This window comes from Caretta caretta, chromosome 4 (genome assembly GCF_965140235.1).
Source record: "Caretta caretta isolate rCarCar2 chromosome 4, rCarCar1.hap1, whole genome shotgun sequence".
Classification (NCBI taxonomy): Eukaryota; Metazoa; Chordata; order Testudines; family Cheloniidae; genus Caretta; species Caretta caretta.
In genome coordinates, this window is record NC_134209.1 from 133,685,685 (window position 1) to 133,711,021 (window position 25,337).

General features: G+C 42.8%; 1 protein-coding gene across 4 annotated transcripts in view; it reads right to left on the minus strand.

The window, feature by feature from the left end:
- SH3BP2 (SH3 domain binding protein 2) overlaps positions 1–17,781 on the minus strand; it is a 65,162-nt gene extending 47,381 nt beyond the window's left edge. Inside the window, exon 1 of one of the 4 annotated variants that reach the window (XM_048849071.2) lies at positions 17,483–17,781. The gene's annotated coding sequence lies outside the window, so the exon portion shown is untranslated. Of the gene's footprint in view, positions 1–16,642; positions 17,136–17,482 lie in introns of those variants that run through there. The other 3 variants (XM_048849067.2, XM_048849070.2, XM_048849068.2) reach the window with 3 other exon arrangements.
- Between the last annotated feature and the right edge of the window lie 7,556 nt (positions 17,782–25,337).

Genomic DNA, 25,337 nt, shown 5'->3' on the forward strand with positions numbered 1-25,337 from the left:
TCCCAAATGTCTCCTCTGCCAAAACTTTTAGCTCCTTTCTTTCTCTTCCCCTTCTCTGCAAAACTTCTACAAGCAGTTGGGAGTTTTAAGTACAAAATTCTGGAGCACACTAGAGTTCTGGGATGGAGGAAGAGTAAAAATCAACCAATTTACTATCCAATTAAATAAAAAACCTACTAATTATTAAATTAAATATGAAAATGAACAAACATACACTTTTTAATTTATTCAGATCTGCTGCAGAATCTCTAAGCTGCTGCAAGGAGTGCTGCATCTACCAGCGGACCCGGAGGAGAATTTCAGGGCAGAAGAAAAAGATTTCCCACCCCGCCGGGGCAAAGGCTCCTTCAGCTGGTTGAAAATCAAACATAAAAATAGAGTCAAATGTACTCAGTGAAATATTTTTCCAAATGTTCCTCTTTGTTATTTTGATTCTCTTTAAAGCAAAAGAAAAAAGAGAAACAAGGAAATTAAATGCAAAATCTTATGTTAACACAACATGAAGATGGAGAATGATTAATCACCCCAATGTAAGGATGTTTAGAGTTAAGGCTGCCTCTATGCATTATTATAAGGCCAATCACTAAATCGCACAGCAGAGGTTTGTCTTAATTATATACTTGGTGCTTTAAAATGGTCAATTTCACAAAGCTGAATACAATTATGAGTCAAATCAGTTGGGAAAAAATTTAAAGAGAATAATGTGCATGCTAATTGGAAACTTTTTAAGAACATTTTACTAGCTGCCTAAAAAGGTGCAATCACACAATTGAGAAAAAAGGCCACACTGATTAAAAAAAGCCTACCTGACTTAGAAAAGAAGTGAAAGCACACAATTTTTTTTAAAAAATATGTTTGCAGTGTTGTTTGCAAAGGAAACCTGCACAACACCTTCAAAAGGTGAGCCTAGGAATTTGAATTGATAACACTGCTAGACACTAAAAACCCTGGATTTAAATGGGACGCTGGTTTCATAACCCATTGCAACATTCTGAAACACACACCACCTCTGCTTGCTAACCATTAATGGCCCACTTCAAACCCCTTTTGCATAACAATCTAACCCTTTTTGCCCACACTATCTTAAGTGACCTCCTACCACCTTATGCTTTATTCTTAACTATCTTTCCTTACTTGTACTTAACTCACTCTGATTTCTTTCCCCAGATCAGAAAAACTCTGTGGCTTATGGCTACAGAGGTTTTCAACCAGAGGTACAGAGAGGTCTTCCAGGAGGTACATCAGTTCATCTAGATCTGTCTCTCTCAATCTGGGGGTCACGACCCCGCGGGAGGGAGGGTGTCGCAGGGTGGGTTGGGGGGGTCACAAGTGCAAGGCCAGTGTTAGGAGATGACAAGCAGGGCAATTGCCCGGGGCCCCACGCCACAGGGGGCCCCCCCCCGCAAAGCTAAGTTACATGCTTCAGTCCTAGGCAGCAGCGGCTCGGGCTTGAGCCCCAGGGTTCAGGCTTCAGACTCCTGAAAGGGATACAGTAGTCAGAAAAGGTTAAGAACTACTGCACTAGAGAGCTTATGGTGCAGCTGCACTCATGTAAGCTCTCTGTGTAGTCGTTCTACACAGAGCTCTCCTGCCCCTATAGTGTTGTCTACACTAGCACTTAAGTCAGCATAAGTTATGTTGCTCGGATTCACACCCGCAAGTGACAATTTATGTCGACTTAAACTGTAGTGTAAGCCTTGAAGTCTGAAAGCTTGTACCTTCCACCAACAGAAGCTCGTCCAGTAAAATATATTACCTCACCCATCTTGTCTCTTAAAAAAATATAAGAAATAAAAGAAAGGGGAACTTGAGAATAATGAATGTAAATCAGAAACTAGTAATTGTAGAAAACTGGCAAAGGAAGCAAAAGGACACAAGTAGAAATGTACTGCCAGCAGCGTTAGACAATAATGAGTTTTCTGAAAGTATGTTAGGAACAAAAAAAATCCTACAACTGGTATTGGTGTTAGTAGAGGGAAGTGGTAGAAGTGTCAACAATAATGCAGAAGTGTTCAAGAAATATTTCTGTTCTGTATTTGGGAGAAAGCCAGATAATATAGTCACAACATGGTAACAAAACACTTTCCATCCCAACAGTAACTCAGGAGGCTGTTAACAGCAGCTACTAAAGATAGACATTTTTAAAATCAGCAGGTCCAGATAATTTAGATGCAAGAAGCCAAGCCCTAGCCAAGGAGCTCTCTGGGTTGTCAAGGTATGCCTACACTATGATAAAAAAACATAGCACTGAGTTTCAGAGCCCAGATCAGCTGACTCAGGCTAGAGCTCTTGGGCTATGAAATTGAAGCTTAGATGTTTAGCCTCAGGCTGGAGCCTGGGCTCTGACACCCTCTCAATTTGTGCTGTCTTATAGTCTGGGCTCCAGCCCAAGCCCAAACTCTACAAGTTTGAAAGAACAAGAAGCAGTGGTCTCAAGTTGCAGTGGGGGAGGTCTAGGCTGGACATTAGGAAACACTATTTCACTAGGAGGGTGGTGAAGCACTGGAATGGGTTACCTAGGGAGGTGGTGGAATCTCCATCCTTAGAGGTTTTTAAGGCCTGGGTTGACAAAGCCTTGGCCGGGATGATTTAGTTGGTGTTGGTCCTGCTTTGAGCAGGGGCCTGGACTAGATGACCTCCTGAGGTCTCTTCCAACCCTAATATTCTATGACTCTATGAATACAATTTTATAGACCACAGCCCAAGCCCCATGAGCCCAAGTCAGCTGACTTGGGCCAGCCACATCTGAACCATCGGTCTTCTATTGCAATGTAGACATGCACTTGATGATGATTTTCAAATCAGTCGTGGAAAGCTAGAGAAGTTCCAGAAGACGGGAAGAAAGCAAGTGTTGTGCTAATATTTAAGAAGAGTAAAAGGGATGACCCAGGTAATTATAGAATTGTCAGCCTGACATTAATCCCAGGCAAAATAATGGAAAAACTGAGATGGGACTTGATTAATAAAGAATTAAAGAAGGGTAATATAATTAATGCCAGTCAACAAGGGTTTATGGAAAATAGACCCTATCAAACTAATTTGGCTTTTTTTTTTAATGAGATTATAAAATTTGGTTGATAAAGATAGTAGCGCTGATGCTTAGATTTCTGTAAGGCATTTGATTTGGTACTGAATGACATTTTGTTTTAAGAAACTAGAATGATATAAAATCAGTATGTACACATTAAATGCCTAAATGACAGGTCGCAGAATGCAATTGTAAATCTAGTGGGTATTTTTAGTGGGGTCCTATAGGGACTGGTTCTTAGCCTTATCGCATTATAATCTATGAAAAAGATTGGTTGCATTTAGGTTGGGTTTAGCTAATATGCTAGCTATTTCTGACCTAAACACGACCATTTCCCCCAGTATAAATGCAGGGTGGCACTTTGTCAGTCCATTTAGCTAGGCTAGAACTCAACCAGCTACAAATGGTACGACGAGGTGATACTCTCAATCTACCCTGGAGAAAATGGTCAAGTTTAGGTCAGGATTATTTAGCACACCAGTGAAGCACAATCTGAGCTCGACCTCTTTTCCTAGTCGAACCACACCCCTTTTCCTAGTCGAACCAAACCCCAATGTCACTTGAAAGTGAGAATATGCATGCTCCTAACACTGTTGTAGCCGGCATCCCAAGATATTTATGTGCCAGATGCGCTAAAGATTCATGTGTCCCTTCATGCTTCAACCACCATGCCAGAGGACATGCGTCCATGCTGATGACAGGTTCTGCTCAATAACAATCCAAAGCAGTGCAGACTGACACATTCTCATTTTCATCATCTGAGGCAGATGCCACCAGCAGAAGGTTGATTTTCGTTCTTGGTGGTTTGGGTTCTGTAGTTTCCACATCGGAGTGTTGCTCTTTTAAGACTTCTGAAAGCATGCTCCACATCCATCCCTCTCAGATTTTGGAAGGCACTTCAGATTCTTAAACCTTGGGTTGAGTGCTGTAGCTATCTTTAGAAATCTCACATTGGTTCCTTCTTTGCGTTTTGTAAAATCTGCACAAAAGTGTTCTTAAAATGAACAACGTGATGGGTTATCATCCGAGATCGCTATAACATGAATGCGAGTAAATCAGAACAGGGGACATACAATTCTCCCCAAGGAGTTCAGTCACAAATGTAATTAATGCACTGTGCCATGCAAATGCCTGTTCTCACTTGCTGATGAATAAGAAGAGGGCAGCATTCTTCTCCTGTAAATGGAAACAAGCTTGTTTGTCTTAGCGATTGGCTGAACAAGAGGTAGGACTAAGTGGACTTGTAGATTTTTTTTGTTACATAACTGCACTGAAAAATAAAACAATGTAAAACTTCAGAGCCTACATTTGTAAGTTGCACTTTCACGACACAGCGGTGGCACTAAAGTACTTGTATGAGGTGAACCGAGAAATACTATTTCTTTTACCATTTTTACAGTGCAAATATTTGCAATAAAATAATATACACTTAGATTTCAACTACAACTTAATACAATATATATGAAAATGTAGAAAAACATCCAAATATTTAATAAATTTCAATTGGTATTCTATTGTTTAGCAGTGTGATTAAAACTGCAATTAATTGCAATTAATTTTAATTAAAAAAATTAATTGCAATTTATCACAAGTTAACTGCAATTAATCGACAGCCCTAGACAGAAGCAGTACCGCAGATCATAGGTGGTCAATGATCTACAGATTGAGAGCCAATGCCATTAATGGAAGTAAATTCAGAAAGCTTTTTAACTAGTCTCTGTTACAAGTTATTTCTAAATATAAAAAGAGAGTTAAACAGGACTCCCTCCAGCTCTGGCCTTCCTTGAGTTTCTGGGCCTTTTGAACAGGTTGTAACTCCATAACACTTTTATTTGATATCTGTTCACTTCACCATCAACTGTCCACAGAGATGGTCAGAATCCCTTTAGTGGCATGGTAGATGGCTAGGTTTATAAGTGGCCAAAAGTGCTATCATACAAGGGCAATTATTTAGCCCAGCTCTTTATAATGTTTTTTTAATTGCCAGAGCCTATGCATTCCAGTTTCCTTTTCCCTGGGCTAAGAACGACAGGGAGAAGAACTTCCTGAGGAAGAGCTCTAGTAGAGAAACCCTAGCTAGTCAAGTTTACAGATTTAATAATTTTATTAAGATGATGTTGAAGTAAAAAGAAAACCGTACGGCGTTTAAGCATAGAAGTTTCTGGTTATCAGGGAATAAGGTACAGATTATCAAGGGGTGCGAAATTCAGTTTAGGAACGGGTGGCGTAAGGAATACATAATCTGCAATCTCCCCAACTGGGGGTAAAAGTTTAACGGGTCAAAGTAGAGACATTGAGATATGGGGGTATGTTGTTCATATAAAGGCTATGGTCAGGTGTGGAGTAGAATGAGTGGATACGATGAGGATGCATTTACCCTCATTTGGTGGGATTTAATGTTCAGTGAGTTTATGGTTCCAGTTCATATGGTCCAATGGAAAAAGTCGCTCAGTCCCTTTCCCACAGTTGATGCACAATGTCATACCAGCTCACACCTCCTGGTACTGTCGGTGGCCGGTGATGTGTTCAATGTAGATATCCCTAGGCCATTGGATGGTGTCCGAGACCATGAGGTGCCGCATACTACACAGCAATTTACCACAGGAATTCAAGCTATTCCCCTTCCTCACTTGTCCCAAAGCAAAATCTGCATGAGATGAACACACTAGTATTATAGAGAGCAAATTTTAGCCCTGGTCTAAACTACGAAGTCATGTTGGTATAACTACATGGCTCAGCGGTGTGGAAAATCCACACTCCTGAGTGATGCAGTTATACCAACCAAACTTCCAAGGCAGACAGTGCTATGTCGACAGGACAGCTTCTCCTGTCAACATATTTACCTCCTCTCAGGGAGGTGGAGTTCCTACGCCTATGGGAGAAGCTTTCCTGTCAACACAAGTAGCGTCTTCACTTAGCACTACAGCAGCGCAGATTTATCAGTGCAACTGCGCTGCTGCAGTGCTGTAAGTGTAGACAAGTCCTTAGTTTCTGAATGGGAGGTTTGTTGAGCAGATTTGTTGCATTACTGCAACTTCTTTAATGTTTTCAAACCAGTTAACTTCTTTAACTTTTTTTTTTTTTTTTTTAAAGTCTGTTTCTGCCAAAGCATTTATGGCTGAGCACCTGCAGCCTCTGTATTGAGATCCTCAAAACCTCCAGAAGTCAGGCCATTACTGTATGAAATTCACCCCTTGCTTGGGGAAAAGTAGTTTTCACAAAATTCCTTCTGGGCAATCTACCTCTATAACCTCATCATCTCAGATGCTATTTTCAACACACACACACACACACACCTATTTGCACTTATAAACAGAAAAGAAGTTTATGGTGAGAGCTCTACTATTTTAAAAGGCAAGTTTGCAAGAACAGCAGCAAAAAATCTTCAAGACTGGAGTTCACAAAATATTATGGGGGCCTTATACTGTCTCTAGAGTTGAGGATACATTGAGAGTTCCACTGTCAGCCTTAGTTTGACCTGCCCTCTAATTTTATGTCTCAGCAAACAATTTGAAGATGTGTGTGTGTAATGTAGGTTAGAAGAATTTTCTTCTGAAAATTTCATCCCATTAGGAAACCAGAGTGTCTGAAGTGGAATACAAAGAGGTACACAGATGAGACTTTCAGAGACACAACTTCCATCCCTTTCAGATGATGTCATTGTATCCTCTCACTCTGAGGATACCCCTCTGGGGTACGGGACCCCTATTATTAGAAAGAGACAGGTAATAGTAATGGGGAATTCGACTGTTAGAAATATATTGTTTGATTTCTGATGACCAGAAGAACCGCAAAGTGAATTGCCTGCTGGTTGAAGACCTCATGAGACATCTAGATAGACTTTCAGAGTAGCAGCCGTGTTAGTCTGTGTTCGCAAAAAGAAAAGGAGTACTAGTGGCATCTTAGAGACTGATAATAAATTGGTTAGTCTCTAAGGTGCCACTAGTACTCCTTTTCTTTTTGCTAGATAGACTTATGTGCAGTGCTGGGGAAGAGCCGGTGGTCATGGTATATGTAGGCACTAATGACATAGGGAAAGGTAGGAGAGAGATCCTGGAGACCAAATTTAGGCTGCTAGTGTAGCCTATAGATAAGGCTACAATTTAGTCACAGAGGTCACAGCAGTCACAGATTCCATGACTTTACCCCACTTCAGCTGCTGGGCTGGAAGCGGGATTGTGTAACCCTGCTCTGCAACTAGGGCTGGATGGCTGGAACCAGGACCCTGTAGCCCCTGCCCTATGGCTTGGGAGGGGTAAGGGGGCTGCAGCAGGGACTGCACACCTGTCCCACAGCTACAGCCAGCTCCGGAGTGGGAGCTCAGCACCGCTGTGGCTGCGCCCCACACTGCAGCCACCGGGGCTGTGTCCCCCACCATGGCAGGGGACTCGGCCTGTCGTTCCCCCTCCCCCATGAGACTCCATTCCTCCCACCCCTACTTAGCCCTGCCTCCAGTTATTTTTAGTTAAGTCACGGACAGGCTCCGTGAATTTTTCTTTACTCCCCGTGACCTGTCCATGGTTTTTACAAAATCTTAGCCTTACCTATAGGGCTAGCTTGCTTGCTTGCATAAAAATCTTTTCTTATGAGTTTAATCATTTGTTACATTATAAGTTTGTTATTATAATAGGTTTATCAATTTGAATTAGGGTATTTTAGATGTAACGCAAGGAACCTACAGGCAACATCCTGTATGTTAAGCTAAGGCAAGTTAATATACGTATGATCAATACCTTCACCCTGAATAGGTGGTGATGAGCTAAAGTATATAGTATATATGTTTGTGACTGTCATAAATATAAAGGGAAGGGTAAACCCCTTTGAAATCCCTCCTGGCCAGGGGAAAGCTCCTCTCACCTGTAAAGGGTTAAGAAGCTAAAGGTAACCTCGCTGGCACCTGACCAAAATGACCAATGAGGAGACAAGATGCTTTCAAAAGCTGGGAGGAGGGAGAGAAACAAAGGGTCTGTGTCTGTCTGTATGCTGCTTTTGCCAGGGACAGAACAGGAATGGAGTCTTAGAACTTTTAGTAAGTAATCTAGCTAGGTATGCATTAGATTATGATTTCTTTAAATGGCTGAGAAAAGAATTGTGCTGAATAGAATAACTATTTCTGTCTATGTATCTTTTTTGTAACTTAAGGTTTTGCCTAGAGGGGTTCTCTATGTTTTTGAATCTAATTACCCTGTAAGATATCTACCATCCTGATTTTACAGGGGGGATTTCTTTATTTCTATTTACTTCTATTTTTTATTAAAAGTCTTCTTGTAAAAAACTGAATGCTTTTTCATTGTTCTCAGATCCAAGGGTTTGGGTCTGTGGTCACCTATGCAAATTGGTGAGGCTTTTTATCCAACATTTCCCAGGAAAGGGGGGATGCAAGTGTTGGGAGGATTGTTCATTGTTCTTAAGATCCAAGGGTCTGGGTCTGCAGTCACCTAGGCAAATTGGTGAGGCTTTTTACCAAGCCTTGTCCAGGAAGTGGGGTGCAAGGTTTTGGGAAGTATTTTGGGGGGAAGGACGCGTCCAAACAGCTCTTCCCCAGTAACCAGTATTAGTTTGGTGGTGGTAGCGGCCAGTCCAAGGACAACGGGGGTAATATTTTGTACCTTGGGGAAGTTTTGACCTAAGCTGGTAAAGATAAGCTTAGGAGGTTTTTCATGCAGGTCCCCACATCTGTACCCTAGAGTTCAGAGTGGGGGAGGAACCTTGACAGTGACCTTTCACACAGATAAGTGGGAAAGTTAAAGCAAGTTGGTAGGTAAGGCCACCCAAGTTCATGGCCTTTTTCAGACTTAACAGGTACACCACAAAGAACAAGAAAATAACTGGTGAGGACAGATATAAGAGAGGTGAGGATGAGCTAATGGTCTCTAATAGTTACAAATACAACATTAATATGCATGAACATGCCAGCCTATAGAGTAAGGGTACCCTAACATTTTTGTGGCTGAGGAAGTTAAGTTTGGACATGGAAGGAGGGCACTTAGGGATCAGGCCCTATAATAGGGGCAACCCACCATGTTGGGGAAGTTCAGATTCAGCTTGTTTATTGTTAGTTCATCATTGTTAGTTCTTAATTGTTAGTTTTAAGTAAACTAAGTTAGCTTCTATAGTCTTTCTATAGCTTTTAGCTCTAGTTTCTTCTAAGTTCTTCACACTTCATTCAAGACTTGAGGAACCTGGACCATCAAATTCACTTGGCATGCCTGAGGCAAGGCTAGCCTTTTATCTCTTATCACCAAGTTATCATCAAGGAAGGGTGTGAGTATTTTAATTGATAAACTTTTATAGTTTATAATACCACATGTACTGCTAGAATAACATTGCTTTTGTAATTAATTTGATTTGATTACTCCATTACTGTTCCATTTATCTCAATAAAAGGTTTAAAGCTGCCTTTTGTTCTCAGTGTGAGTTTCCTTATCATACATCTCCCTGCAAATTCTGTGTAGTCTGATTCTGACACAATAACCTTATCTTCTGATCAACTGGTGAGCCTATAACCCATATTATCTAAACAATATTATTAATCTCCCATAAAATCAGGCAACACTAGGTAAGAGACTGAAGTCCAGGACCTCCATGGTAGCATTCTCTAAAGTTCTTCTGGTTCCATGCACAGGGCCAGTTAGACAGGCAGAACTGCAGAGTCTCAATGAGTGGATGAGAAAATAGAGTTGGGAGGAGGGATTTAGGATTATTAGGAACTGGGGAACTTTTCGGGAAAGGAGGGGCCTATACAGGAAGGATGGGGTCCACCTAAACCAAAATGAAACCAGTTTTTAAACTGGGGAGTTCTTAAACCAAGAGCTGGGGGAAAGCTGACAGAGGAGCATGCAGTTTGGATAGAGACATCAAGTAGGGGAAGATTTATTAAAGGACATACTCTGTATCTTAGTAAAGAGGAGAGGATAGAATTTGATAAACTACAGGTAGGAACTGAAGAGAAACAGTCAAACGAAGAAAAGTCAATTATACCGCATGAAGGCAGACAACTTGTATACAAACGTTATGGGTGAACCCTAGTGCCTGGTATTAAATGAGGATATTGATATATTAGGCATCACAGAAACTTGGTGGAACAATGATAGTCAATGGGACACGGCAATACCAGGGTACAAAGTATATAGGAATGACAGCGTAGGTCATGCTGGTGGGGGAGTGGCACTACATGTGAAAGAAAGCATAGAGTCAAATATAGTAAAAATCTTAAATGAATCAAACTGTATCACAGAATCTCTGTGGGTACAAATTCCATGCTTGAATAATAAGAGTATAGCAGTAGGAATATACTTTCGACCACCTGACCAGGAGTGATGGTGACTGTGAAATGCTCAGGAAGATTGAACAGGCTACAAAAACAGAAAACCCAACAATAATGGGGGATTTCAACTACCCCCATATTGACTGGGTACATGTCACCTCAAGACAGGATGCAGATATAAAATTTCTAGGCACCACTAACGACTGCTTCTTGGAGCAACTAGTCCTGCAAGCGACAAGGGGAGAGGCAATTCTTGATTTAGTTCTAAGTGAAGCATAGGACCTAGTCCAAGAGGTGATCAGAGCTGAACTGCTTGGTAATAGTGATCATAATGTAATTAAATTTAACGTCTTTGTAAGGGGGGAAAATACCAAAGAAACCCACCCCCGTAGCATTTAACTTCAAAAAGGGGAACTACACAAAAAGCGAGGTGGCTAGTTGAACAGAAATTAAAAGGAACAGTCACAAGAATGAAATGCCTGCAAGCTGCATGGAAACTGTTTAAAAACACCATAATAGAAGCTCAAACTAAATATACAACCCAAATTAAAAAAAATTAAGAGGACCAAAAAAAAAAAAAAAAGCCACCATGGCTAAACAGAGTAAAAGAGGTGGTTAAAGCAAAAAGACATCCTTTAAAAACTGTACATCAAATCCTAATGAGGAAAACAGAAAGGAGCATAAACTCTGACAAATCAAGTATAAAGGTGTAATTAGGCAGGCCAAAAAAGAATTGGAAGAGCAACTAGCAAAAAACACAAAAAACAAACAGCTTTTTTTTTTTAATAAAGTACATCAGAAGCAGGAAGCCTGCCAAACAATCCGTGGGGCCACTCAACCATCAAGGTGCTAAAGTAGCACTCAAGGAAGGCCAGTCCATCACAGAGAAACTAAATGAATTCTTACCATTGGTCCTCACTGAAGAGGATGGGAGGGAGATTCCCACACCTGAAACATTCTTTTTAAGTGACAAATCTGAGGAAATATCCCAGGCTTAGGTGTCAGAGCAGGTTTTGGAACAAATTGATAAGCTAAACAGTAATAAGTCATCAGGACCAGATGGTATTCACCCAAGAGTTCTGAAGGAACTCAAATATGAAATTGAACTACTAATTGTGGTATGCAACCTCTTACTAGATGACTGGCAGATAGCTAACGTGATGCCAATTTTTAAAACAGGCTCCAGAGGCGATCCTGGCAATTACAGGCCATAAGCATACTTCAGTACCAGGTACATTGGTTGAAACTATAGTAAAGAACAAATTATCAGATACATAGATGAATATGATTTGTTGGGAAAGAGTCAACATGGCTTTTGTAAAGGGTAATCATGCCTCACTGATCTATAGAATTCTTTGACAGGATCAACAAACTTATGGACACGAGTAACACTGTACTTGGACTTTCAGAAAGTATTTGACAAGGTTCAATGTCAAAGGCTCTTAAGAAAAGTAAGCAGCCAAAGGATTAGAGGGAAGATCCTCTCATGGACCAGTAACTGGTTAAAAAATAGGAAACCAAGGGTAGGAATAAATGGTCAGTTTTCACAATGGAAAGAGGTAAACAGCGGGGTCCCCCAAGGATCTGTACTGGGACCAGTACTGTTCAACACATTTATAAATGATCTGGAAAAGGGGGTAAACAGAGAGGTGCAAAGTTCACAGACAGTACAAAATTACTCAAGATAGTTAAGTCCAAAGCTGACTCTGAAGCGTTTCAAGGAAAAACTGGGCGACTGGGCAACAAAATGGCAGATGAAATTCAATGTTGATAAATACAAAGTAATGCACATTGGAAAACATAATCCCAACACCATACAAAATGATGGGGTGTAAATTAGCTACTGCCACTCAAAAAAGAAATCTTGGGGCCATTGTGGATAGTTCTCTGAAAACATCTTCTCAGTGTGCAGCGGCAGTCAAAAAAGCTATCACAATGTTAGAAACTATTAGGAAAGGGACAGATAATACAAAAAATATCATAATGCCACTATACAAATCCCATGGTATCCCACATCTTGAATACAGCATGCAGATCTGGTCACCTCATCTCAAAAGATACAGTAGAACTGGAAGACACAGAGAAGGACAACAAAAATGATTAGGGGTACGGAACAGCTTCCATATGAGGAGAAATTAAAAAAGACAGACTGTTCATCTTAGAAAGGAGATGACTAAGACGGGATATGATAGAGGTCTACAAAATCATGAATGGTGTGGAGAAAGTGAACAGGGAAGTGTTATTTACCCCTTCATAGAACACAAGAACCAGTGGTCAACCAAAAAATTAATAGGCAGCAGGCTTAAAACATAAGGAAGTACTTCTTCACCCAACACAGTCAACCTGTGACACTCATTGCCAGGGGTTGTTGTGAAGGCCAAAAGTATAACTGGGTTCAAAAAAGAATTAAACAAGTTCATGGGGGATGGATCCATCAATGGCAATAAGTCCCAGGTGTCCCTAAGTCTCCGACTGCCAGACAGGGAATGGATCACTCAATAATTGCCCTGTTCTGTTCATTCCCTCTGAAGCATTTGGCACTAGCTACTGCTCGACGACAGGATAGTGGGCTAGATGGACCATTGGTCTTGACCCAGTACAGCCATTCTTATGTTCTTGTGAAACAGTTTTCACAGTGTAGTTTAAAAAATTAGCACTCAATATATTTCAGTGTCTCATGGACTGTTTTCAACAAAGAACATAGTTTAGATTCCTCAACTGGCCTCAGTCTTCAATTAAGGATGTGTTTTATATTCCTTATTTGATCTAGACACTTTAACATAGGATACTTTGAAAAGCCCAGGAGAAAAAACAAAAACAAATGATCATTAAATGCATCTGTGTCATAAGAACAGGCGGACATATACAAATGTGAAAGAGACAGTTTAAAAGATACACACTCCATTCCACATTCTCATTAGAGAAGGTGGCTAGCATCCCGCCACACCCCTCCCAAAAAGCCTCCTTTCAACCAGGCTCGCACATCATCTCAGCTATTCCATGACCCCTCCATTCAATTGCCTGCACCCCAGCTTCCTCCCACAGACTCTTGTAATATCCTGGTTTGCCCCAACTCACCTCAGCCTTTAGAGGCAACTCTGAAGTGCCTCACTTAAGGGACACATTTAAAAGAGAGTGAGGTTCCATGGAAGTTACAAGCATTGCTGGCTATTTGGAGAAGGATCAATAGGTCACAAAGACCTGGGGCCTAACAGAATTTTTTCCCCCAGCAACATGGATCGGCCTGAGGACTTATAACACTCCTTCCCTAGGACCTGTGCAGGTTAATCGGGGCCCTAAAAGGTGTAACACACTTCCCATTTGTTAAATCCTTCAGGTGTTGCAGCATCAACAGAAACCCTTGGAATCCTCTGCGTCAAAAGACTGAATGCAGGGTGAAGTACTCCAAGGTCATTTGGTATTTCTGATGAAACTCTGGAGGCTGCCTGGGCCACTATATCTGGGTAGGAAAGGTCTCATAGAGGTGGTAACTGCTAAACACCTCACCAACATTACAAGACTCACCTATCAGTTATCTTGGCAAAATCTGACACTTCTAGAAAACAAACGGGCCTGCAGAAGCAATAAACTCAGATCCTGATCTTGCAAACACTTACATACATACAGTAATTTTATGTATAATGGGACTACTCGCATCCATAAGCATCTGTACGATCAGGGCCTAAACCACCAACAAACAACTGACCAGATGCTCACAGGGCTACACGTCCCACCGAAAGTAAAAATATGATGAATTGCCAGAAGACTTGTAATTGTTGTTTTTGTCAGATGTTCAGCACCATGCAACCGGACAGAAATTCCAACAGTAACAGGACACTTACAAGTTAAAATTCATATAAAAAAAAAGAGAGAGAATTAACCACCTGTGTTGCTAGCACCTCAGATTTTTAGAAATTGAGTTTATTTTTCACCTCTTAGGTTCTTGTGCTGCAAACGCACATCTGCCTATTTTTATTCATATCAAAGACAGTTGGACTACTCACATGGGTAAAATTAAGCACAGCTGTAAGAGTTTGTAGGCTCCAGGCTTTAGACTGTCCACTTCTTGCATTTCTATCAGTTTGAGCAATGTAAACAAACCATTCAGTTTTTAATCTTTCAGTTTCTGATTGCATGCATCGGGAAAATAACTGCAATGTTTGGTTTTCAGCCACTACATTAGAATGCTAGATAGCTTTTAAAAATAAACTGTTCCCATTCATATTTTTATTTCAGTGGAAACATTTCTATTGGCATTAGGTTTTGTCAAATATTACTTAAGAAAATGTAGGCTGACCCGACAGCACCCCTTCAAGTATTTGATCTTTAGTAACTAAACTGAAAACTAAGGATGTGCTCTTGCAAGCTTATGTGCAGCGTCTATCTGTGCATGGGAACTTAAAGCATCAGGATCTAAACTGTGACAATACTGGTCTTATGAATAAGTCTGTATAAACCAGCCTGAAATTTCTGCAACAAGACATTTTTGAGCTATGAGAGATCACAAATACAAAGAATTAAACCTTAGCCAAAAAGTGGTTCCTCCTTCCACACCCCAAAAGAAGAAGAAAAAAAATCTGTCTTCTTGCCTTTGACAAAGCATGAAAAAATTCAAGCCAAAAGGAGTTTATTGAACATTTGGAGATTTATAACAAAAACACACAGAGATGAGATTATAAAGAAAACAGTATTTAACCTACCACTATGCAGGCTCACTAGTAACTCCCTATCAGTGGGGCACTGACTAGAGAGCAATGACTCACCTCCTCATGGTGAAATACAGAAAGGGGGTGGGGAGGAAGAGAAACATTCTAACATCTTTGGAGATAAAAGGAAATTAATGTTTTGCATCTGGTGTGCAAGTTATGTCTGAATAAAACATGCCCCAGAGTCTGCAGCTATACATTCCTGCACAAATAAATAAAAATTAGAAATAAGAAGGGAGATATGTAGTTGGCCATGTGAATTGATTTCAGATCCCAGTCTCAGATTCACAAGCTAGTAGGAGGCAGAGACTAGCCATTCACAGCAGCAAGCCTATCAGATAATTTATTTTAAATACCTTTAACTAAATACAATACTAGGACTCATGGAAAGTGGCAGATTAACACCACACTGAAAGCTGAAGTGATTCACATCTACAGACCAAATACAGCACAAACAGCAGCAGGAGAAGCGTCTCCACATCACCCCAACGATGGGCCCACAGCCTACCCATGATAGCCACCTCATAGGAGTACAAGAGCAGGTAAGTCCCCATGCTCATTTATTCCTGGCCTTCTCTGTTACTCACAAGCTCAAAACATGCCAATTATTATGGTGTTTTCTGGAATGTGAACTTTCCACTGAGAAGCAGGCCAATTCACTTCTTTCCTCCTCCCCCTCGCACCCTCCTCCCTTTAATTCTGGATGGCAACAGCTTTCAGTCATCATTGACCTGGGCTGGATTCAAGCTGGTCACCTAAAAGATTCAAGGACCCAGATCCCACTACATACTATTACCCAAGCCAGCTTCCCCAGCTCTGGTGACCTGAGCAGGGATGTTCATAGAGTTCAGTTTCTCAGATAAACGTTAGATGCAAAGCCTGAGGGGACTGGAGGTATGTTTAAAGCAGAGGAAAGTGATCTTCAAAGCTTTCAGGGGTTTAAGGAATATCTTACCACTACTACACTGCTGTCCCTGAGGAAAATGTTTTTAAGCCATCTAGTTCTTTGCACACCTCACCTTTAAAAAGCCTCTCAGCCTTATGCTTTAATATCTAACTTTCACATGACTGGAAAAATACCAGGAAGCACTTGTGAATGCCTACAGTTTGTAATTCAAATACCAAAACACCATAAAGGCTCAAAGTTAGTTGGAAAGTGATGATTTTTAAAAGACAGAATTTGTGAATCTGAGTGGGTGCCTTGTGCTAAGGCCAAAAGAAGATCATCTAGTCTGACCTGGAAACAATGTAAGTTGTTTCCGTACAAGTCTCCCCCTACTTTCCCTCAAATACAACAGACTTCTGGGCTCACCCTACTGAGCTGCTCTATCCCTCCCTCCATCTGACCTCCTGAGGTCCCTTCCAACCCTGATATTCTATGATTCTATGATCTACAGACACACAAACCAAAGAGAGATCTGAAAGGAGGAGTGAATGCTGATTGCAAGGGTCAGATCTATTCTCCCCTAAGGACTACCACAGAGACTCTCCTCTGAGAAACCAGGGTGACAGGCATACTATTTTTAGGGTTGCTAAAATTGTCAAAAATAAGGGTCTGCTTTCTTAGCACCCCCACCTCTCCTCTCCATATCATCATCGTTATTATAATTAATATTAGCAATAGTAATAAGCAGCACTCACCTACACTTGCCAGAAGTATTATTTGCAGCTTTTTGAAGCACTCAGCAACTCCTGATCTTGTTGTACACAGAGATGAAGAAATAAGGGCCATCCCTTGTAATAAGGGACTGTTGGCAACCCTACCATAAGCACCTTTCTAGCACCAACTACACCAGGCATGCCGCGTTCCAAGCCCTGCGGATAGTATGCTGAGCTTCCAGCCTGGACCTGTTGCAGGTAACTTCTCTGAAGCCAAATAATGGGTGCAAAACGCACATTACGCCAACAGGTCCTAGCAACTCAAAACGTGCCCGGCTCACCAAGAGGGAATGTTTGCATTTGAAACAAAACTCATTTTTTAAGCCACTGTGAGTCATCGGAGTTTCCAGCCGCCTTTAGGCTAGGGCTGCAGGATTAGCCCGGCAGCCCTCGACCTAAGCAATGCTGCTTAGTCTGCAAAGCGCTCGGTGACTAATGCCACACACAACTCCCCCCACCCCACCCGCGGCCAGGAGAGCAGAGCGGGGCCGCCCCCAGTCTAGAGCGCTTGCTGCAGCGCGCTGCCGGGGACGGAGCCACGAGCGGCCTCCCCGCAGCCCATCCCGCGAAAGGCAGCAGGCGAGGGGCCGCCCCCCTCCTACCGTGCAGCAGGAGCAGGCAGGGGGCGAGAGGCTCGCCCAGGGCCACGGGAAGGGCGCCCCAAAGACAGCCCCGCCAGGCAATCCCCGGGGGCGCGGCCTGGAAGGGGTTAAGCCAGCAGGAGAACCCCCCCAACCCGCCCAGGGAGCGGAGCGGAGCGGAGCAGGGGCGGCCGGGCTCTTTCCCGGGCGCTGTGGCTCAGTCCCCCCGCCAGCAGCTCACCTGGCTGCCGCCGGCTTCCAGTCGCACCTGGAGCGGAGGCCCGGCCGCGCAGCCCCTTCCAGCGCTGGAGCCGAGCCCCTGCCTGCTCCCTCGGAGCCCGGCCGCTTCCTCCACCTGCTCCAGCCCGACTCCTCCCCGGGAGGGCTCCGCGCGGCTCCCTCCCGCGCGCCCCCGCTGCACCTCTGTGGGCGCGGGGAAGGGGCCGGGACTGGGGCGGCCCAGGTAGGGTGCAGGAGAGAGGCTCAGCCCGCCCCGCGAAAGTCACGGGCTGCCTGCAACGAGACGTGGTGAGGCAGGCCCGTGAGTGACAGTGCGCAGGTCTGAAGGATGTTGGGACTGTCAAGTCCAATCTGAGGGTGAATCTGACCTAACACTATTTGCCCCATACAAAAAGTGTTGTTTGTTTTTTTCTTTAGCGAGCCCGTCATGTACTTCTACGCACGCCAGGGTTTATGCGTTACTAGTCATTTTGAAGCCAGCAGCAGATCGTGATTGTGTTTGTCTAGATCTGCTCCTGGATCACTTTGCACCCCAGTGGTAAATGAGCTTTTGTTTTGTTGTGGGCATTGTGGCTATTAAAGAGAGATGAGGACAGGCCAAGCAGGAGCAAGGATATCTGGCTTCTAGTCCCAGCTCTGTCACTATCTTGCTGTCACATGGGGTCTGAGCTTTGAAAGATATGTTTACACTTGTGGTGAGGAATCCCAGTGAAATCATGTGTTTAACTTGAATCCACTAGGGCAACCCACATATTTGAAGTGAAACATGCATAAATTTTTGCAGGGGCTAAATTTATTTATGCCTCAGTTCCCCATCTGTAAAATAAAGGAGGACAAGGTATTATCAGTTTAATAAACACACCTGTAATCTGGTTTAATGAATGCACTAGAGCTGTTCGGTTTGTTTTATTTTAATTTTCAAACAAAGTTTCATTCAAAAAAATTCAGGTTTTTAAGTTTTCAATTAAAAAATTGAAATAAAATGCATCTTCTCATTGTTGTATTTTGGTTCCCGCCCCCGCCGCCATTTTTCAAAACGTTACTGTTTTTTCCACTGCACTAGGCACTTGTCTGCATCTTTAGATAAAAATCTGTCTCTAAATCACTTTTTGAAAATGGGACTTTAGGCTCCTAAACTATTTAGGAGCTTTTGAAAATTTTATCCTAAGTGATTTGCTGATGGCCGCACAGCCAGTCATTGTCAGAGATAGGATTTGAATTTAAGAGTTCACGGCTCTCAGTTCTGTACTCAGACTACTAGACTACACTTCTTTCTACTGAGGTAAATACATAATTAGCCTCTCCCTACCACTCCTGATACTTTATTCACTAACTTTTACACTCTAATAATAACTGACTTTGGTTTTAGGATGTACAACACAGAGTGTAGATGTATCATAGTAGATGAAAAACTTACATTTTTCCCCATTTCCAATCTTTTGAATGTTTTAAAAGTTGATATTCACCCCACTGCAGATGACCCTGCAAAGCTGCCCACACCACTTAAGCCCATAGAGACAAAATCGTAGCCCAGAGTAATCTAAAGGTGTTTTGTCATTGACTTCAATGAGGTTGGCATTTAGACCCCGATCCTGCAAACACTTATGCACATGCTTAACTTTAAGCGTAAATAATCCTATTCACTTTAAGGGGGGACTACTCACGTATAAAGTTCCAGCTATGCCATTGTAGCAATGTAGCATAGACACTTAATACAGCAACAGAAGGGGGTTTTCCGTTGCTGTAGTAAATCCACCCCCTCAAGAAATGGTAGCCTAGGTTGATGGAATAACTCTTCTGTTGATCTAGCAGTCTCTACACCAGAGCTTAGATTGGTTAAACTACCGCTTTCAGGGGTGTGAATTTTTCCACATCCTTGAGTGACATAACTAGATTTATCTAAATTATAGGTGTAGACCAGACCTAAGTCTTTGCAGGATCTGGGTCCTAGTTCTTAATTTGAGGCTTAAGTGGTGTGGAGAGCCTGGAATAAGTCCTCTGCACTAGGTGGAATTTCAAGCACAATGCAAAAGTATTTCAAATCTGCTATATTTTTTTACACTCATAACAACCATTCTGTAAAATTCTCTATGACTATATTTGAAAGCATGTTCATTTTCAAGAAGCTGAGACATTTATGCCAAACCTCAAATTCATATTCTGATTGAAAATAAAATTTGTCAGGGAAGTGCCAGACAAACACAGTATGACATTTTAATGTCCTTTGAACAACAATGGCCACATAAACACCACCCTATACCGGAAACCTACTGACCGCTATTCCTACCTGCATGCCTCCAGCTTTCACCCTGACCACACCACACGATCCATCGTCTACAGCCAAGCTCTGCGATACAACCGCATTTGCTCCAACCCCTCAGACAGAGACAAACACCTACAAGATCTCTGTCAAGCTTTCTTACAACTACAATACCCACCTGCAGAAGTAAAGAAACAGATTGATAGAGCCAGAAGAGTTCCCAGAAGTTACCTACTACAGGACAGGCCTAACAAAGAAAATAACAGAACGCCACTAGCGGTCACCTTCAGCCCCCAACTAAAACCCCTCCAACGCATTATTAAGGATCTACAACCTATCCTAAAGGATGACCCAACACTCTCACAAGTCTTGGGAGACAGGCCAGTCCTTGCCTACAGACAGCCCCGCAACCTGAAGCAAATACTCACCAACAACCACATACCACACAACAGAACCACTAACCCAGGAACTTATCCTTGCAACAAAGCCCGTTGCCAATTGTGCCCACATATCTATTCAGGGGACACCATCACAGGGCCTAATAACATCAGCCACACTATCAGAGGCTCGTTCACCTGCACATCCACCAATGTGATATATGCCATCATGTGCCAGCAATGCCCTTCTGCCATGTACATTGGTCAAACTGGACAGTCTCTACGTAAAAGAATAAATGGACACAAATCAGATGTCAAGAATTCTAACATTCATAAACCAGTCGGAGAACACTTCAATCTCTCTGGTCACGCAAATGGACACAAATCAGATGTCAAGAATTCTAACATTCATAAACCAGTCGGAGAACACTTCAATCTCTCTGGTCACGCAATCACAGACATGAAGGTCGCTATCTTAAAACAAAAAAACTTCAAATCCAGACTCCAGCGAGAAACTGCTGAATTGGAATTCATTTGCAAATTGGATACTATTAATTTAGGCTTAAATAGAGACTGGGAGTGGCTAAGTCATTATGCAAGGTAGCCTGTTTCCTCTTGTTTTTTCCTACCCCCACCCCCCCAAGTATTTTGGTTTAACTTGGATTTAAACTTGGAGAGTGGTCAGTTTAGATGAGCTATTACCAGCAGGAGAGTGAGTTTGTGTGTGTATGGGGGTGGGGGGGAAGTGAGAAAACCTGGATCTATGCAGGAAATAGCCCGACTTGATTATGTAAAGAGTTGTCACTTTGGATGGGCTAGCACCAGCAGGAGAGTGAATTTGTGTGGGGGGGTGGAGGGTGAGAAAACCTGGATTTGTGCTGGAAATGGCCCACCTGTTGATCACTTTAGATAAGCTATTACCAGCAGGACAGTGGGGTGGGAGGAGGTATTGTTTCATATTCTCTGTGTGTATATAAAGTCTGCTGCAGTTTCCACGGTACACATCTGATGAAGTGAGCTGTGGCTCACGAAAGCTCATGCTCAAATAAATTGGTTAGTCTCTAAGGTGCCACAAGTACTCCTTTTCTTTTTGCGAATACAGACTAACACGGCTGTTCCTCTGAAACCTGAGATTATGTTGTGATTCTAACACATTCCCAATTTTCAGATTCTTGAGTAGGTTGGTAATTTGAATCTGAAAGATACTTTGCATCTCAAGAATTTCTCATATGCACTCTATCATGCTAAGATGGACTTACAGCCAGTATTGCTTTAATTTCCTTCTGCTTACGTTAGTTTCTGTCACCATCTGGGAATATATTGCAACTGAAATCACAGAAACAAAACTTCAAGAAAACCAGCCCAGAGAGGCTCTGATCTTGATTGGAGCGTCTGAATGCAACTATAATATAAGTAAAGAATATTTGCTTTTTGGATATATGAAGATACTAACTGTTCCTCCAAGAAACATACATTTAGCATTTAAAAATAGAAATATTTTAAATGTAAAGATGTTGTGTAGTTGTGTTAATCGAAGCCCTAAGGAGGCAGGAAAAGGCTCTCAGGTACAAAGATAAATAGATAAAATAAGAACAAATATTTGCATATAGAGTATTTCTTCTGTGTTCATTGGGCACGTATCACCTTTAACAAGAATGAGCTCTCAAAACTGGAGACTCTCATACAAAACCAACGTTCCACACAAACTTCCACATGGCTGGACTTTACAAAAACAAGACAAGCCATTTACAATGCACACTTTACTTCTCTACAGAGGAAAAAGGACAGTAAACGATCTAAACTTCTTCATGCCACAGGGGGCTAAAATAGTGGTGCCAACAATATTGTTAATCTATCCAACCACACACTTAGTCCGGCAGAAGAGTGAGTCCTATCTCGGGGACTCTCTTTCCACCCCACCACCTCCACAAACATGATACAGCCCTGCGGTGATCTGGAAGCCTACTTTCGCCATCTCCGACTCAAGGAATATTTTCAACACACCACTGAACAGTGCACCACAGAAACCCTCCTACCAACACTACAAGAAGAAGAATTCTGCGTGGACTCCTCCTGACGGTCGAAATGACAGACTGAACTTCTACATAGAGTGCTTCTGCAGACGTGCACAGGCTGAAATTGTGAACAAGCAGCATCACTTGCCCCATAACCTCAGCGATACAGAACGCAACGCCATCCACAGCCTCAGAAACAACTCTGACATCATAATCAAAGGGGCTGACAAAGGAGGTGCTGCTGTCATAATGAACAGGTCAGATTATGAACAGGAGGCTCTCAGGCCTCTCTCGAACACCACATTCTACAGGCCACTATCCTCTGATTGCACTGAGGAGTACCAAAAGAAACTACACCATCTGCTCAAGAATCTCCCTGCTATATCACAGGAACAAATCTACACAGACACACCTCTAGAGCCCCGACCAGGGGTATTCTATCTGCTACCCAAGATCCATAAACATGGAAACCCTGGGGGAGCGGGAGGCTCGGATACACTCAATGATACCACACCAGGTACATAAGTATAACTGGTTTTATTGCCAAAGTATAATAAGCTTCCCAGCCTTCACACATTACTAAATACGTGCTTTCCAGCAAGCAAGCAAGAATCAATGCTTACACCGCTTCTGCTATGCACAGTCCTGGACCCTCCAGCCTTGTCCTTGTGGGCTTGTAGCAGGCACTGCTCCAGCATGGGGAATTCCTGGGCACCCACAAGGCCAGGGTCCGCAGGTGAGACTGTTCATCTAAAGCAATTCTCATAGTTCCCTTTATCATCATCTCCTTCAAAGGGGGGTGGGGGCGTATTCACCCACAAGGAGGCTCTGGCAAGAAACAGTACTGCTCTCTATTCCCACACTCAACACTCTCCGGGCCTTCCTTATCTCTTTCCTTGTTTATCCAGTCAAGTGTCTGCAAGCCAGCCTGGCCGGTCAAAGCCAGTTCACTACTAGCTCCCTCCGAACCATTCTGTAACAATAGCCCAAGGTAACGGGTGGTCAGCCCCAACACCTGGACGCCCCATCATCTGAGGCATTGGCACTCTTACGGCAGGGTTATCTGGCTATTTGGACTCTCTCCTCATACCCTACGCTACCAGCACTCCTAGCTATCTTTGAGACCCCACCAACTTACTGAGGAAACTACAATGCATTGGTGATCTTCCTGAAAACACCATCCTGGCCACCGTGGATGTAGAAGCTCTTTACACCAATATGCCACACGAGGATGGACTACAAGTTGTCAGGAACAGTATCCCTGATGAGGCCATGGCACACTTGGTGGCTGAGCTTTGTGACTTTGTCCTCACCCACAACCATTTCAGATTAAGGGACAACTTATACCTTCAAGTCAGTGGCACTGCTATGGGTACCTGCATGGCCCCACAGTATGCCAACATTTTTATGGCTGACTTAGAACAATGCTTCCTCAGCTCTCATCCCTAGCGCTCCTACTCTACTTGCGCTACATTGATGACATCTTCATCATCTGGAAGGGAAGGAGGCCCTTGAAGAATTCCACCTGGATTTCAACAATTTCCACCCCACCATTAACCTCAGCCTGGACCAGTCCACACAAGAGATCCACTTCCTGGACACTACAGTGCAAATAAGCGATGGTCACATAAACACCACCCTATACCGGAAACCTACGGACCGCTATACTTACCTACATGCCTCCAGCTTGCATCCAGGACACCACATGATCCATTGTCTACAGCCAAACCCTAAGATACAACCGCATTTGCTCCAATCCCTCAGACAGAGACAAACACCTACAAGATCTTTATCAAGCATTCTTAATACTACAATACCCACCTGGGGAAGTTAGGAAACAGATTGACAGAGCGAGACAGGTACCCAGAAATCACCTACTACAGGACAGGCCCGACAAGGAAAATAACAGAACACCACTGGCCATCATGTACAGCACCCAGCTAAAACCTCTTCAGCACATCATCAACGATCTACAACCTATCCTGGAAAATGATCCTTCACTCTCACAGACCTTGGGAGGCAGGGCAGTCCTTGCTTACACACAGCCCTGCAACCTGAAGCAAATACTCACCAGCAACTACACACCACACGACAGAAACACTTACCCAGGAACCAATCCCTAGAATAAACCCGTTGCCTACTTTGTCCTCATATCTACTCTCGTGACACCATCACAGGACCCAATCACATCAGCTACACCATCAGGGGCTCATTTACCTGCACATCTACTAATGTGATATATGCCAGTAATGCCCCTCTGCCATGTACATTGGCCAAGCCAGACAGTCTCTATGTAAAAGAATAAATGGACACAAATCCGACATCAGGAATGGTAACATACAAAAGTCAGTAGGAGAACACTTTGGTCTCCCTGGACATTCTATAACAGATTTAAGAGTAGCCATACTTCAACAAAAAAACTTCAAAAACATACTTCAAAGAGAAACTGCAGAGCTACAATTCATTTGCAAATTTAACACCATTAATTTGGGCTCAAATAGGGACTGGGAGTGGCTGGCTCACTACAAAAGCAATTTTCCCTCTCTTGGTATTGACACCTCCTCATCAATCATTGGGAGTGGACCACATCCACCCTGACTGAATTGGCCTTGTCAACACTGGTTCTCCACTTGTAAAGTAACTCCCTTCTCTTCATGTGTCAGTATATTTATCCCTGTATCTGTAATTTTCACTCCATGCATCTGAAGAAGTGGGGTTTTTATCCACGAAAGTTTATGCCCAAATAAATGTTAGTTTTTAAGGTATCACCGGACTCCTCATTGTTTTTGTGGATACAGACCAACACGGCCACCCCTCTGATACATATCACCTTTAGTCTCACACTAATTACACTAATACTGAAACATATTGCAGTTAATTTAAGTCAATCTATTTTAGGGCTCAATTATGGGTCTGCAGAAGCTGCGCAGTTCGGGGAGGGGAATAAAGTGTGCCCTCAAAGTAGAGATGGCTGGCGGCATTGTGCCTTTCTAAATCATGATACATCCTGCAGCTGTGAGGAGGACTTTCTGCACTTGTATAGCATGTGGCCACAAGCCAGTGTTTCCCTCCCCACCTTCACCATGTCCATGGCAGTCCTGGGTCCAGGGTGATGGGAACATAACACTTCTGGGGTCATTACTGCTGCTAGCAGCAGCAGCTGCCAAGCATTTAGAGCCAAATTACGGGCTGCTCCCGTATAGG